This window comes from Micropterus salmoides, unplaced genomic scaffold (genome assembly GCF_014851395.1).
Source record: "Micropterus salmoides isolate LMB-PRFRI ecotype aquatic unplaced genomic scaffold, ASM1485139v1 Ms_hic_scaffold_23, whole genome shotgun sequence".
Taxonomy (NCBI): domain Eukaryota; kingdom Metazoa; phylum Chordata; class Actinopteri; order Centrarchiformes; family Centrarchidae; genus Micropterus; species Micropterus salmoides.
The window spans coordinates 14,391,180-14,407,707 of NW_024041484.1; the positions used below are offsets into that span (position 1 = coordinate 14,391,180).

Sequence of the window (16,528 nt, forward strand, 5' to 3'; positions counted from 1 at the left end):
CTGTTTTTGCTTTCTGCAATCGGTGTTTCCCTCTACTATTCCCTATTGTCCCCACCTTCCATCCCCCTTCTCTTACAGGTGTTGTCCTTTCTCTGTGCTGTCTGTTTGTGCCCCCCCATCCCCATGTCTGCCCCCCGGTCTGGCCCGGTGACAAATCAATACATAATTAAATAAATAATAAAACAGACAAAGGAGTATATTAATGCTCTCTTGTTAAAGTAAAATCTGTCTGGCACAATATGGTATCCAGCTCATCATACTCTATACCAGGCTGCTAGGCAGGACAGGTTTAAAAAAGAAACAGGTGACGTCACGATGATTACGTCCACTTTTTATATACAGTCCATGGCCCACACACAGGCCTACATGCAGTGCCACAATGTCACCCACAAGACCAGAAAACCAAGTTAAAAACTATGATTTAACATGACACATACAGACACAGAGTAACTGGTATATTTGACCACGTGTGTGCATGTGTGTGCTTCTGTGAGCGTGTGTGTGTGTGTGTGTCTGCATTTGGACTCCAATCTGCCATCTGGAAGTAGGGGAAAAAGCGTGGCAGTAATCTAATATCAGTTGACTCTGCATTCCTAACCATAACCACATGAGAGTTTCCCATATCAGTGAATCAGCCAGCTGGCTCCTCCAGCCCTGCAGGGGCATCCTAAGGAAACCTAACAAAGGGACACACTTCCAACTGAAAGATTTTACATACATGATATAATAAGGCCTTTTTGCTATGTTGCCTGCCACCCCGGAGGGGGAGGAGGAAGAAGAGCAGTATGAAGAGGAGTAAGAGGTGAAAGAAGAGGAACAGTAGGAGTTGGAGGAGGAAATGTGACAGGAGGAAGATGAGGAGTAGGAGGAGGTGGAGCATGAGTAGAGTGGAGGAGGGGGGAGGAGGAGAAGGGAGGAGGAGGAGGAGGTGGAGAACGAGAATCTCTGGGCTGTCCCAGACCAAAAACAGGATGCTGGGGCAGAATAATTTGTTGTTTGGTGTGTTCTACTGTACAGCACACTAAGAAATAAAAAATGTGTGCAAATGTTGTTATTTCTTTTGTTGTGTTCATCATGTGAAAAGGTTTTTGAGGGGGAGAACCACATGCAACATTACTAACAACCAGTTTTTGTAGTATTGTTTTGAATTTATCTCACCAGTGTGTAAAACTGTGTTGTAGTGTGTGTTTTTGAGGGCTTGTGTATTATGTCTGAGGGCAAAGTTTGTTTTTTCAGCAAGATTGAATGGTTTTGAGTAGAGAGCTTCATTTGACCTGAAAATAGGATGTTTGGGGAATTGGGTGAGGGGTTGTGGATTTGTATTTAGAGTTTCGAGAAAAAGAGGCATCATTTTAAGAAATGTGTTTAAGCAATTGAGAAAAAGTGGCCTTTTTTTTTTTATAAATCACTGAGTAAATTGATGAGATCTGGGAATGCAACAACATAAAAAAAATAGTCTTACATGACAAGAAGCACGAGCAGTCAGATAATTAAACATGCTTTAAACAAACCCCCTCCAATGACAAACCTACAGCATTTGGGGGAGAAAACAAAGGTCAAGTGTGCTCACTCTCAATTTTACCTCCAATACATTAATTTTAATAATATGGCAAAACATTTGACTTGTTTTCAGTCAGTCTGACTGATTGTGTTTCTTGCCCTGTTGGTCTTTGATGTTATAATAACCACTAAAAATGAGGGTCAGAAGAACTATGAAAATAAGACCCAAGTTGTAATAAACAGGAATTAACTAGTTGATTAAAACATCTATTTAAGTTTTATGTTAAAAAAATACTAATCTAACATATTGACTCTGTGTTTAGGAGGCAGCTGTCTATATTATGAGGCAGACTTTGACAATGGTGACATGTGCAGGTCACAAGTTGTGCATGTGTGTGTGGTGTGTGTGAAGAGGAGCCCATAAACACCTCGTTCTCCTCTGATGTCAGCCATGCTGGAAGAGTCTGTTGCATAAGAGGTTGACGTAAGTTGCGTAGTGTTATAGCATGATCTGGAATGCTAAATACCCTTGAAGAAATGTAAGCCAGATGTGTGTGTGCCAGGACGGTGTGGGTGTGTATCACATGCCAGTAGTGTGTGCACCATCAATGTGTTCTTAAACACATTACATGCTGTCATGGCAACATTACATACACACACACATAAACAGAAATGTTCTGTTAACTTCTGTGTTGACAAGCAGGAATGACAAGACCAGCCTGAGTAACCTCACTGCTTTAGAGCAAGTTCAAATCTGAAAAATGTATATCTTAGTCAGACTGGTGTCAAGGAGACTTCTTTTGGGTCTAATTATAATGACAGCTTCAATGTATAACCTTGTACTGAAGCTTTTTTTCATGCAAATGTAATATTCTTTCAACAAAGTGTCCAGTAATGCTGTAGGTTACTGCACTTTACACATAAGAAAGAATTTGTACTGTAGCATATGGTATAGTCTCTAATTTGATCATTTTCCTAACCTGCATTTTTTAAATTGCATCAACACTGTTGGATCTACAGTGGAATCAAACAGGTCTGCAGCTGATCTAATTTTCACAAACACATACACAAATTCACAGTTTCATTGTTCAAGTTTTTTTAACAGCAATGAAAAAAGGGAGAAACCTCAGTAGGAGCGACACAGGGGGACTCAAGGATGGACAGACATGCAATAGATGTTGTATACATAAAGCTAGCAGTGAAACATATGTCTTTAATTTTTTTGTAAAATTCTAAATTATTTGCAAATCTGTTATAGTCTTAGCTTGGCTTCTTAGACTAATCCCTCTGCTAAACGCACAAAGATGATTTTGATCTTCTCATCTAACTCGTGGTAATTCTGCAAAGAAGCACATTTCCCCAAATGTATGTAAATGTTCTGTATAGTTTTTCAAGTATTGAGTATCAGTTTTGTTTTTGTTGGCTCTTTGAGCCTTATTTGATCTCGGTACTACTCGGTAGCTTTTTTTGCACAACATAACACAACGGTATATAAAAAGCCATTGGTTCCCTCCAGGATGATTTGTGGAGTTGTAAAAATATACCACTCATTGTTGAGTGTTTTTATTACAGGGAAGGCATGTTTGGAGAGTGGATGGACTGATATCAAAGAGTCTTTGTGAGGCCGAAGATGGCAGCCATAGCTGGAATTCCTTGTGCTTCTTTGGGGTGTTTAACCTGTCATAAATGTGCATATGGCTATGCACTCTGTGAGAGCATCATAAATACTAGAAATAACTTGTTGCAGTCATTTTGCAGTAATAAATAAAAACTAATAATACAGTCGCAATGATTTCATCAAGCTGTTAAAAAGCTTTTTTTTTTCTTGCACCATCTTTCAAGAGGTCAGAGGTCAAGGACCTTCAGGGGCGCTAATGTTTGCAGACCTTCCCTTTGAAGGAATGTTCCCTCTAAACACCTTTGCTGCAGCGCACCAGTCATTTCAAAGTAAAACTGCCCATGGAACAGTGTTTACACTGAGAGTTAAATGTTTCACTGAAAAAAATGCTTAACTCGTGTTTTGTATCTTGTGAGACTGAAGTTTAGGAGTTATGCTGCAGTGCTGTATTCTATGCAGTGAAGACAAACGATAATGATAAAAGAGTGGTACCTTAATTAAAAAAACCTTACTGTAAATTACATTTACCTGCAAATGTAAAGGTTTTTTAATTAAGGTTCTTTAACAAGTAAAGGTCAGTAACATCCAAGTTGTACTCCAGAAGATTTGAGAGTTTGGATTTCTTAAATGTGTTTACCTGACACACCACACCCTAAGCTATATTATAATCACAATCTCAAAATATTATAGTTACTAATTTTTATAGGCTTATTTTTTTTCTAAATTTGAACAAATGAATGACCCCACTACAAAAAGACTCTGTAAAACTTATTTTAAAATTGCCCAAACATACACCATTAAACATACAGTATGTGCAGGCGTTTGGAAGGGCTCACTGTGCCACTTGCTTTAGAGCCAACTAAAGTGCGTTAGAATTAACAGAATGAGGGACAATTGTTGAAAGTAAAAGAAAAGGAGTTGTGGAGGGCATGAGGCTGCTGAGCAGGAGGAAACTACATGGAAGTTTTTATCTGTAATATTTCCACCATTCAAATGAACAGATTGAAGGTTCAGGGTTTGAGTGGTTGACATCACACGCAGAGTGGGGTTAAACTCTACTTAAACATTTCTCTTCAACTTAATCTTTCTCCCACAGTTTTCACTCTTCCAACATGTTTTTTTTTCACTGAACACGTGGGAAAATGTGTTCTCTTTCTAACAATCTAACTATTTAAGCAGACGGACTTAGACATTTGCCATTATGAGCCTCTATTTACCAATGTTAATGACACCACAAACACATAATTCAGTTGCGTGCAGAACTGCCACTGTATTACGCAGAAGGCTTAAAGGCACATGGTCATACTGTATGCACAGGCAGACATGTTGATTTGATTGATGAAGCAGCCAAGTTACAGCCAGTGTTACTGAGGTTCCATTCTCTATCTTCACCCACTTTTCAGAAATTTACACTTCAAGCTGTCTGTGTAAAATCACTAGTTTATCCTGTAATTAACACCTACAGTAACCTACCACTCCTGACATTCATAAAATATTTTTTTTAAATTCAAAATCCACTGTGTGTTTGTGCAGCATGTGTGTGGGTGTGCGTTTGGCATGCTCTAGGTATGAGAATAAAAATCACTGAAGCATCAGAAACAGCAAGAAACCTGTTAAATAGTTTAATCATATGAGTCATGTAACAACCCCTGTGATTACACAATGTGTCCTAACAGTGTTTGTGGTTTGGCGTAATTATGATTCATTGACTCGAGAAGGCAGTTTGCCACAAAATGATCTTGACTTACAGTCACTTTGGACTGTCTGTATCCAAAGCAAACAAAGAGTGTGGGACAAGGTCACTGTCTCACTTTCTCTGTGTATACACACAGCTGACCCTAAACTCGACTTTGTTGTTATGTGTATGTCTCACTAGCCTAAAACACAAGTTAATATGTGTATAGAAAAACAACAAGTGGTAATTTTTTCATTCATGTGGAACAGTAACAGCAGGTGGAAAACGCACGTTTAATTTCATTTTGTCAGTAAGTCAACAGGCAGAGTGTGTGCATGACACGAGTAAATCATACACGATAAGATGCAGGTCAAAGGTACACATAGCCACTGCCTGGAGGTGGTGAAGTGTGACTGTGTGTGTGAGTGATCCGAAAGAGTACTGTCAGAATATTTGCATGTGTCATGTAAACGAAGTGTAATTATACAGGAGCAAAGATTTGCACATGCACGCATGCACATCTGTGCTTCCTAATTGCAAAACATACCTGTACATAACGTCCTGATAATGCTCTGTCCACACTGCTAAGCAAAAATACTCAAAACACTTTAACACACATGGACGCAGTGTTAGTTCCAATGAATGTATGACAGCAAACTTTTCATTACCCTATTGCAGTAGCTATACTCCGGTGTATTTACTGCAATTCAGCAGCCTATTTGCACACACAGGGAAGTTAGCCATGAAGATAGTCTTCATTGCAATAACTGTATGGGCAATGGGTTTATACCAGAAGTATACTTTTAAAGAACTTCCTCTGCAGATTTTATACAGCTGTTTTTATCACACGTATGCCCAAAGTAAGAAAAGAAAATAGGAAAAAGCACAGTCTAGCTCCCTGGTTACCACACCAGTTTGTACTGCTGTGGCAATGTGGTAATGATCAACAAGGATCTAAGACCCCTGTCATCAAAGCTACCTCAACAACCACTTGTAATCTCAGATTACCACAAGACCGTGATGCACTACCACCGCTGAAAAGGGTTTAATCGTCATGATGGAAGTTTTCCACTGAGACAAACCACTCACCATTCAGTGACACATCTGCTTTATGTTTTCACAAACATACAGTAGTTGCACATCCTCACCTTTAAATAAACTAATTTGAATCAATTTACGTTCAGCTACATGTTTCTTTGCAGGCAGTGTATTGCCCATCACATAGCTCACAAAAACATATAGGTAAATTTAATGATGCAGTGTGTCCATTTATCCATCAAGCCACATGTCAAACACTTTGGGCAAGAAAACCCTACATACAGACATTTGAAAATGAAATGCATTAACCACATGTCAACGCATAGTGAGGTTCATTACAAATTGTAAACCACTGACTTGTTGCTGTGAGTTATACTCTCAGGTAGGATGGCCTGCTCTTGCCTCCCGTATAGGCTCATACATTATATATAAAGGTGCACGCCTTTATATATAAGGCCATTCTTGGTATGCTCCCACGATACCTATGTAGCTTTATCATGCAGACAGTACTCGGAAAACTGGCCTTTGTGTATTCTACATCCTCAGCATGTAATATGTTGCAGAACTTGAAACTCAATTAATTTATCTTGTTAAATGCTTTTAAATCCAAAATGAAAGAATTAGAGGCAGATTCCATGGGATGTCAATGTCTTTAATTCACCTGATTATGCAACTACTAAAAATTAAATTTTCTCCTTTTGAAATGTAAGTCCCCTATGCTGTCTTATTTATTCTTTTACCTACAGTGTGGCATTTTATTTTGTCTCCTTTTGTGTTTTCTGTCTGTAACTATGTGTTTTGATTTATGCTGCTGACTGTCTTGGCCAGGTCTCCTTTGAAAATGTGATCCTTAATCTCAGTGGGACTTTCCTGGTTAAATAAAGGTTAAATAAAAAATAAAAGTGGTTTGTTGGACTAAATGCTTATGTGTGCATGCTAACCTGCCCACACTGATAATGCTAGTCTGTTGATGTTTAGCAGGTATAATGTTTATTATGTTATATAACCACAGCGAGTGACCATGCTAACATTTGCTACTTGGCACAAAAGGCAAAGTACAGCCGAGGAAGATGTAAATGTTATGTCGCTAGCATGGCTAAAAGCAATGTTGCTTTGTTTCAGGATAGATCGTGCATCACTTCAAAGCAAAACAAAATTTTTCACACAGTTATATTTGCTATTTTTTAATCAATATATAGATAAAACATATAAACATATGTATTCATCTACTTATAGATATGCATCTATTTTTTATTTGATCTTTTAGATTATTATTTAAAATGGCAGCTCATAAGTGTGTGTGTCTGTGTGTGTGTGTGTGTGTGTGAGTGTGTGTGTGTGTGTGTGTGTGTGTGTGTGTGTGAGTGTGTGTGTGTGTGTGTGTGTGTGTGTGTGTGTGTGTGAGGCTCTGACAAGTGGTGACTGATTATTTCACTAAGTGAAGTTATAGCTGTTTATTTTCGCTGTAGAGGTCAACGGACATTCCTGAACAAGCAACAACGCAAACATACAACCGCAAACATGAACACAATGGATCATCAAACTTTACATCTTTAAGGGCATTTATTCAGGCCCTCAGAGGCTCCTGAACATGATGTATATATTTGCACAGAGCAGGCTTATGTAGGCAGAACACTGAGAAAAAAATGTCTGGTCACGGGGAAATTTCAAAATAAAACCTGTGAGATAAGCCCTACATGGTTGTTAAAGTAGTACACATCAAAATCAGTGGTTGCAAAATACACTGCTCAAAAAAATAAAGGGAACACTAAAATAACATTCTAGATCTGAATAAATGAAATAATCTCATTAAATACTCCTTTCTTTACATAGTTGAATGTGCTGACAACAAAATCACACAAAAATTATCAGTGGAAATCAAATTTATCAACCCATGGAGGTCTGGATTTGGAGTCACACTCAAAATCAAAGTGGAAAACCACACTACAGGCCGATCCAACTTTGATGTAATGTCCTTAAAACAAGTCAAAATGAGGCTCAGTAGTGTTTGTGGCCTCCACGTGCCTGTATGACCTGCCTACAACGCCTGGGCATGCTCCTGATGAGGTGGCGGATGGTCTCCTGAGGGATCTTCTCCCAGACCTAGACTAAAGCATCCGCCAACTCCTGGACAGTCTGTGGTGCAACGTGGCGTTGGTGGATGGGGAGAGACATGATGTCCCAGATGTGCTCAATTGGGTTCAGGTCTGGGGAACAGGCGGGCCAGTCCATAGCATCAATGCCTTCCTCTTGCAGGAAATGCTGACACACTCCAGCCACATGAGGTCTAGCATTGTCATTCAGCATATGGTCTCACAAGGGGTCTGAGGATCTCATCTCGGTACCTAATGGCAGTCAGGCTACCTCTGGCGAGCACATGGAGGGCTGTGTGGCCCCCCAAAGAAATGCCACCCCACACCATTACTGACCCACCATGCTGGAGGATGTTGCAGGCAGCAGAACGTTCTCCACGGCGTCTCCAGACTCTGTCACGTCTGTCACATGTGCTCAGTGTGAACCTGCTTTCATCTGTGAAGAGCACAGGGCGCCAGTGGCGAATTTGCCAATCTTGGTATTCTCTGGCAAATGCCAAACGCCCTGCACGGTGTTGGGCTGTAAGCACAACCCCCACCTGTGGATGTCGGGCCCTCATACAACCCTCATGGAGTCTTTTTCTGACCGTTTGAGCAGACACATGCACATTCGTGGCCTGGTGGAGGTCATTTTGCAGGGCTCTGGCAGTGCTCCTCCTGCTCCTCCTTGCACAAAGGCGGAGGTAGCGGTCATGCTGCTGGGTAGTTGCCCTCCTACGGCCTCCTCCACGTCTCCTGATGTACTGGCGTGTCTCCTGGTAGCGCCTCCATGCTCTGGACACTACGCTGACAGAAACAGCAAACCTTCTTGCCACAGCTCGCATTGATGTGCAATCCTGGATGAGCTGCACTATCTGAGCCACTTGTGTGGGTTGTAGACTCCGTCTCATGCTACCACTAGAGTGAAAGCACCGCCAGCGTTCAGACGTGACCAAAACATCAGCCAGGAAGCATAGGAACTGAGAAGTGGTCTGTGGTCACCACCTGCAGAACCACTCCTTTATTGGGGGTGTCTTGCTAATTGCCTATAATTTCCAACTGTTGTCTATTCCATTTGCACAACAGCATGTGAAATTGATTGTCAATCAGTGTTGCTTCCTAAGTGGACAGTTTGATTTCACAGGAGTGTGATTGACTTGGAGTTACATTGTGTTGTTTAAGTGTTCCCTTTATTTTTTGAGCAGTGTATTATAGTATATTGTTGAATATGAAATGGAGATGCAAAAAAATGCTAATTAGCAACTTCATAGCCAGCATCTTTAATTAAATGCCGTTCACTTTTGTCTCTCCAAAGAAATCTCCCCAACATATTACCCCTTGTGTCACTGTCTTTTAAAAACAAAAACATGAATGACAATGAAACAGCATAGTAGAACAACACATTTTTCAAGTAATGGTAGAATAAATGCAACGTTTGTGTGTAAATATGCAAGGATTATCACATTGATTGAACACAGTTTAGACATGCTTGATGCCTTCATGGTTTCACACAGAGGACAATTATAACAGAGTGCCATTGTTTCACTTTCAGTATGATCCTTTCATTGTGTTGAAACCAACAATGGTCCCATGAGCAGCACAGGCACTGAGGGACATCAGCGGATCATGAGGTAAAGCAGAACCTCACCCACCACCCACCCTTGTTCTTTCCCCATCACTCCTGCCCTGCTCCCACTATTTTCCGTTAATACATTTGAAATCACAAATGACCTCACACAGCTAAGTAATACTATTGCATTAACCAAAATATTATCATGTGTGTTGAACAGCCATATAATAAGTTGATAAAGCACACATTTACTTATTTACACATCTCGCAGACATGAAGCAACATTAGCGTTGTAATGTTTCTGGCCACCTCATGAATGTAAGCCCAATATTCACTCTTTTATAGCTCTGTTTTTGGTCTCCACCAACTCTTGCAGAAAATATCTGGAGTTTTCGCTGGTAAATGCTCCATTATGTTGACCAGCTAACTGTGTCTGTCTGCCTCTTGGTGCTGAACAAGTAGCGTAAAGTGAGTTTTTTAGCCGACAACAGCCGCCTGCTGCATTGGAAACTACGCCAATGAGAGCGACCAGATTTCATCAAAACAGTAAAGCTAATACAACCAGCAGAAAGATGCTAAAATGCCCCACAGAGCAGAAGGAACTGAAGTTGTTGACTGATAATTCTGTGTAGGTTTGCCACTACAAATGACCCTTTTACATGACACATATAGTCATTTGACCCATTGTTAATATAAAAATATTAATAAGAGCAGCTAAAGTTGTATTTGACATTGTTTATATTGGTTGAAGTCAATAAAATAAATTATTGGCAACCACATTCAAAGACTTTTATCTCGTGGACTCTTGCTGACATCTGAACAAACAACAGACATACCGGCACACACGCAATGATTGACATCCACATACAGTCACACACACACGCTGGCAGCCACACAAGCCACATATTTACATGTTCTCATAGTTCATAGTTCAACATTTTGGGACTTACACTTATTCGATTTCTTTCCGGTGATTAAATGAGAAAGATTTAAAAAAAAATCAATTTCACATCTGTGAACTGACTCCTACTTAATGCACACACTTTATGCTTTACACCCCCACCACAACCCTCTAAAGCATCGTATATGTTTATGACATTGTACATGTTTATGTCTATTTTTATCGGTATGCTGTTCCACAGTGTGTGGCTGTGTCTCTCTATATGTGATTGGCTGGGATCCAGGCACAGTGCACAGTACACTATAGACCTCTATGAGTTACACATTTAAGTGAAGTGTATGGCACCTCAAAACACGGCAGCTAAATGTAGCTGCTTTACATGTGCAGTTGATAAGCAACGCGCACTTCTCTAAAAAAATAAATACATCTTTATGAATTCTAGGAAAAACCATTAAATAGTTACATTGTTTTTATGAGCAGGGTGTGTACACAAAGCTACATGGAAAGTCTGTGAAAAGATAGACATACAGTGAACTTGGATTTAAGTCTGCTGTGCATTTGTAATAGATGTGTGTATGCATGTGTGTATGTGTGTGTGTGTGTGTGTGAGTGAATTATAGTGTTGTGAGTTACAGTGTCCCAGTGGGGGAGCCTCAGCACTAGAGAGGGGGTTTCCTGTTCTTTCTTGGCAGATATGACTGGAACAAGTGGATGAGGAACAAAAGTGTGACACAACACTGTTGGCCTGAGGCTGCCGCTAGTGATTTATTTCATGTGTACTAATCAACTCAAGGTTTTAAGGGTCATCATTTAGTTACCCTGACAAATAATGTCTTTATGAAATATATCATGCAGAGTCCAGAATGAGTCTTTCGCCGGTTGAAAAATAACATTTAAATTTAATATCGGAGTCAATATTTTAAATCCTACTCAAGTCAAACTAAGGAGAGGAGACATGTGTCTATGGTAAGAATACTTCTGCTTTATATCTGCTGTGTTTCACTCTGTGACACAATAATTGCAGATTTGTGAAAGAGAAAGAGCAGGAGACAGGGAGACTGGTCTGTGTGTGTGTGTGTGTGTGTGTGTGTGAAAATTGAATTGTTTATATCTGGTGGAAGTTTTGTCTGGTATCGCTCATCTTGGCTCTTTTCGCAAAAGCTCCCTCTCTGAACCTGTGAAAATCTTTTCACATTTCTGCACACACGCACAAACGGCAGCGAACTGGGCTTCCCATAAAGCTGCTTAAGATTCAAACCGAGTCGGCTGTCATTTCCCCCCCAATATGAAAAGAAAACACCCCAGCCCCCTCTCCACCCCCCAGACAGAGGAAGAAGAGGAAAGAGAGGAAAAGAGATATATGAAAAGCGGAATGGGGCAGTAAAGAAAAAAGAGAGAAGATGAAGGAGAATCTGTGAGGAAGGCGGAATGACAAAATTTTAGAAACAGAGCAGAGAAAAAATGGGAGTGAGGGCAGAAAGAAACAAAGATATGAAGTACTGTATATTCACTTTATAAAAGTTAATTTCAAAATGAGTACACACACACTTGATCATACAACATAACCATGTCTTAGTGTTCCTGTATTATGCAGCAAAAAAACCCCCAATTCAAATCCTGAATAGGCCCTAAGCTTAGACCTGTTATTTTGAACATCCATTAATATGATTATTATTGTTATCACTCATACGACTTCATATTGCAAGCAAAGCACATTGGTAACCACTTACACCACATGCTGGTTTTTCACTTTAATGGATATCAGATTCTACCGGGTCAAAATACTATATATAGTTTGGACATACAAAACAAAGATAACATTACACACCCATTACACAACATCATCATCATTTCGTCATGTTCATTTTAAGATGAAGGTCAGTTGGGTCTCGGATGAAAGTTCCCAGAATCACACACACAAGCACACACAAACACACACTTTCTCGTACTTCACACCCATACTCAGAATGTGGCATTTGGCATGTAGGGGTCAAGAAGGGGTTATGTACACACACACACACACACACACACACACACACACACACACACACACACACACACATAGCGTCAAAGAGAGGCAGCAATGTATTCTGGGAGGTGAGAGAAGTGGGAAGGAGATGAGAGGGACAGTAGTCATGGAGGGACACAAAGCACCAGACACAAAAACAGATGGATAAAATAAATAAACTCCTCCGGTAAAAACACTGTTATTCAGAGCAAAATACAAGAAGGATAACACCTGAGAATACAGTTGTTGCCATTGTTAAAGCACATGTAGACCTATTATTTTGATCATCTGTCAATATGATTATTATTGTTGTTGGTATAAGTGGCATGTAGAGTAAGACCGGCCTTAAAGTGACCCTGCCCTTCTGGCATCTGCCAAAGTCACTCAATGGCCAGTTCAGGCTTGTTCACAAGAAACAGTTTTGCACCTATCTGAAAAATAGCTGTCATGCTCGCAGGGTAGCAGTGAATTTAACTTTCATTTTGTGCCTCACACCCTTCCACTAAGAGGTGAAGTCTATGTTTCTTTACAGAACTGTACGGTACACTAAGAAGACTGATTTACATAAATAAAGAAAATAGAATATCACCCTCCCTTATCTTTTGAAAAGTAACCCATACTAGATCTTGTATGGAGGAAAAGCCTTACTGCATTGACTTCTACAGATTTAAAGGTATAAGTTAATAACTTTTTTCCCCCATTAAATACAATTAGCAAGTCAACACTAATCACCCTTATGACCATATAATGGCGTGGCAGACCAATATAGGAAGAAGTGCTACATCTTGCAAGCAAAGCACATTGAATGGTAACCACTTTCACCAGATGCTATTCTTTCAGGCTGCTTAATTTGATTGATTATGAGAAAGACCTTCAAAGCTGTTGTACACAGACAAATATTACAGGGAAGTGGTGTCATTTTATTTTTAAAGCACCATTTAACCACTATGGAGCTACCCTCTTCTGAGAGTGTGACCATTTAGCTGTCTTTGAAACATGACTGTGATGCTTAGAAAGGTTGTGTGACTCCCATTAATTCTGTGTCAGAGCTGCACACCCTGTTGCTGTGGTCTATACATAGAGAGTGACTTAGAGGTGTAAAGCCTTCACACCATAGAAATAGATTCATCGTGGTAGGTTCACACAGACACAGCATAAATCCAATTTTGGCAAATTACACGCTTTCCTTTGGGCTTGAAGCTGTGCTGAGAGCGGTATGTCGGGATATTGAGAAGATGTCATCAACTCAGAAACTCACTCAAAATCAAGCAGTCCAAATATAAATCTAGCGTCAAACTGTATTTAAAGTCCTGTGTGACTTTTACAAAGGTGCTATCTCATAGCAGATTATATAAAGCCAGGTCATATCCCAAAATGACTTAAAGGGCAAATCCAGATAGTTTAGATCAAGTTCATTTTTATTCACTAAAATCTCTTCTGGACAAAACATGGGATTCACCAAGTACTAAAAGACATTCAAGGTGCACCACAAGTACTAGTTCATGGCACAAAATAAGCACACTATAAAAAGGTTTAAATTGGTTTGTTAAATGATACTAAGGATCATCACGAATTGTCAAGATTTCTAGGTATGAAAACTGGAATATGGGAATTTTCAGCCATTTAAACAATAACTAAATAAAAAATAATGAATCTTAATAAATCATTCAGTCCAAAAGGAAAGAAAAACACCAGCATCATTGCACTTGAAAGTCTTGATCTTGGAAACAGCAGTCGTCATTTAACAACATCACCACATGGTCCACTCCATTCTGGAGCTTTTAATCGTATCACTTGATCTTCCTCAGCAGATAGAGACTGCCCACTTTAAAGACTTCTCATCCATGTTAGCTTAAGTTTGATAATGGAAGCTCTTTCTTCCCCTTGAAAACGACAAAACAACAGGGAAACTCCAGCTCTTGAGGAAGACTGTGTGACACAATCGAAAGCTTCAGAGCAGCTACTGAGAGGACCCTGTGCTGAAAAAGACATCACATGTGATTCCAACAAGCTTAAAGGCTGGCTGCAGTATTTGCTAGTTAGTCATCTGAATGAGCCATATGTATCAACTGAGGCTATAAATTACCAGTGGAGGTTTCAGATTGTAAGGAAAACCACATCTAATTATATAGCTAGTATTCTAAAGGAGAATATCCATTTCATAATTCTTTTCACAACCACACCGCTACACCTGCTGCATCTTAAACCGTAAGTACAGTAGCAGCCAGCCATCTGTCTGGTTAAAACAACATGGCAAAGACATGTGAGATGCAAAATGTAGTGATGTTAGCATCAATCATATGAATACAAACCGCTAGCTGCTGTTATGAACATACAGGATGTGAATTGTGCTGACAAAGCAGTTACTTAAACATCTACACACATGCACATGCTTGCACTCGTTTCTGCTTTTCTAGGGATAACCACATTTCTCCCTTCACATCTGTCAACTTATGATTACGCCGTTGAAATGAAATGGAAGTGAAAATGAAATAGTTGTGGCAAAGCCTTGGCATCTGTGAATGTAAACATTTACATTCTGAGCCACATGATTGATTGTCACTGCCTTAGTGGCTGATAAATGTGCTATATGTTATCAGCTTATCTGATGTTACAGGTGTTGCCAACAGTCATTGTGGTCTTCATCGTCATGTTGTTACTTTAATTCTTGCAAATTGCTACTAAAATATAGACCAGTGCTCTGCTTCAGCTTCTGTAACAGCTTACTGTGGTTAAAGTGACCACTTGTCCCCAACATTACAGATATAGGGCACATTGCACAATGTTTTTACAAATGGTAGTATTGTTCAAGGTCTCACTGATATGCAAGTGTGACTCGTCAAAACATGAGAGTTATTGTGTGTGTGTGTATGTGTGTGTGTGTGTGTGTGTGTGTGTGTGTGTGAGAGAGAGAGATAATTCCAGTATAAACTGTGTTCAGTTACATGAAAGTACAGAACCAGCATTCATGAGTGAAAGATTTGGAGGTGGTTAGCAAGCAGGTAAACAACCTTATTTTTCCTGTTACACACAACTGCTGCAACTGTCATCCTGTTGACAGAGACTTGCCTGGGTCCACTCCCCCGAGCTGGTCTAACACCATGACATCAAACAGTGGTTTCTCGGTTAAAAGGGACTAACAGTTAGCTGATCAGCACCACAGGTGGGACTAATGCCGTTGTCAAGCTGTTGTAAAGCTGTGTGCCAGTCAGTTAAGATTATACCAATGTTAACAATGTTTTGTGATCATTGATTTACAGCAAGCAAATGGTTCTCTAAATAATCCATTCAAAATTGCTGCAACAGCAACAAATAATCTAACTCACTCAGGTCATACAGCACTTCTTGCATGCACACACACAAAAAGCAGGTAAAAATTAGAAAATATAAGATACATAATTTTCACAAAATATAAAAAAGTTCATTTAGGTGGGGAAACCCATTAGTTACTAAGGTCACTTCCTGAAGAAATTATTTAATTTTGCAAAGTGATTTGAAATGAACAACATTTGAAAAAGCAACACTTAAAAGTACTGAGATTATGCATATTAAGTGTGGATGACCCTGAAGCCCACTCAGCTCCTGTGTGCCTTTTCTGCCACATCTGTCACTGTCTCTTTCTCACACACACACACACACACACACACACACACACACACACACACACACAGACATGTAGAGAGAGAGAGAGTCTTGAGTAATAGCACTTTGTTCACTGGAAACTGTGTAGCTAAATATACCAGTAACTGATAGCCCTGCTGGTTGATACCACCAGAGGAACCTAACAGGCAGGAATACTGCTGGCCCTAACACTGATACTGAAGATGAATTGCAACAGACACCAGTTTGTGTTTGTGTGTGTGTGCGTGGTGGGGTGTCAGTAGAGTTAAGAAGTCTGTCTGCATACCCATAACTGTAGTGAATTATGACTCACAGGCTTATTTGACAGAACTGAACTCTAATAACCGAAATGTTTGATACTTTAAAAATTACAAAACATGCCTTACAATGTATATGCTAAAGAAAGAAAAGAAAGCTATTTTTAAAAGGGTCTTATGATTAAATATCTGGTGCGCTAACCTATCTCAACCCCCTCCTCTTGGCATTGGTGAGTACCTGCTCTGTTGACTCGCTGCTGCATTAGAG

The 16,528-nt window shown here is 39.8% G+C and overlaps 1 protein-coding gene across 6 annotated transcripts in view; it reads right to left on the reverse strand.

The window, feature by feature from the left end:
• LOC119917943 (ninjurin-2-like) overlaps positions 1-16,528 on the reverse strand; it is a 35,605-nt gene that overhangs the window by 18,272 nt on the left and 805 nt on the right. The window lies entirely within an intron of this gene.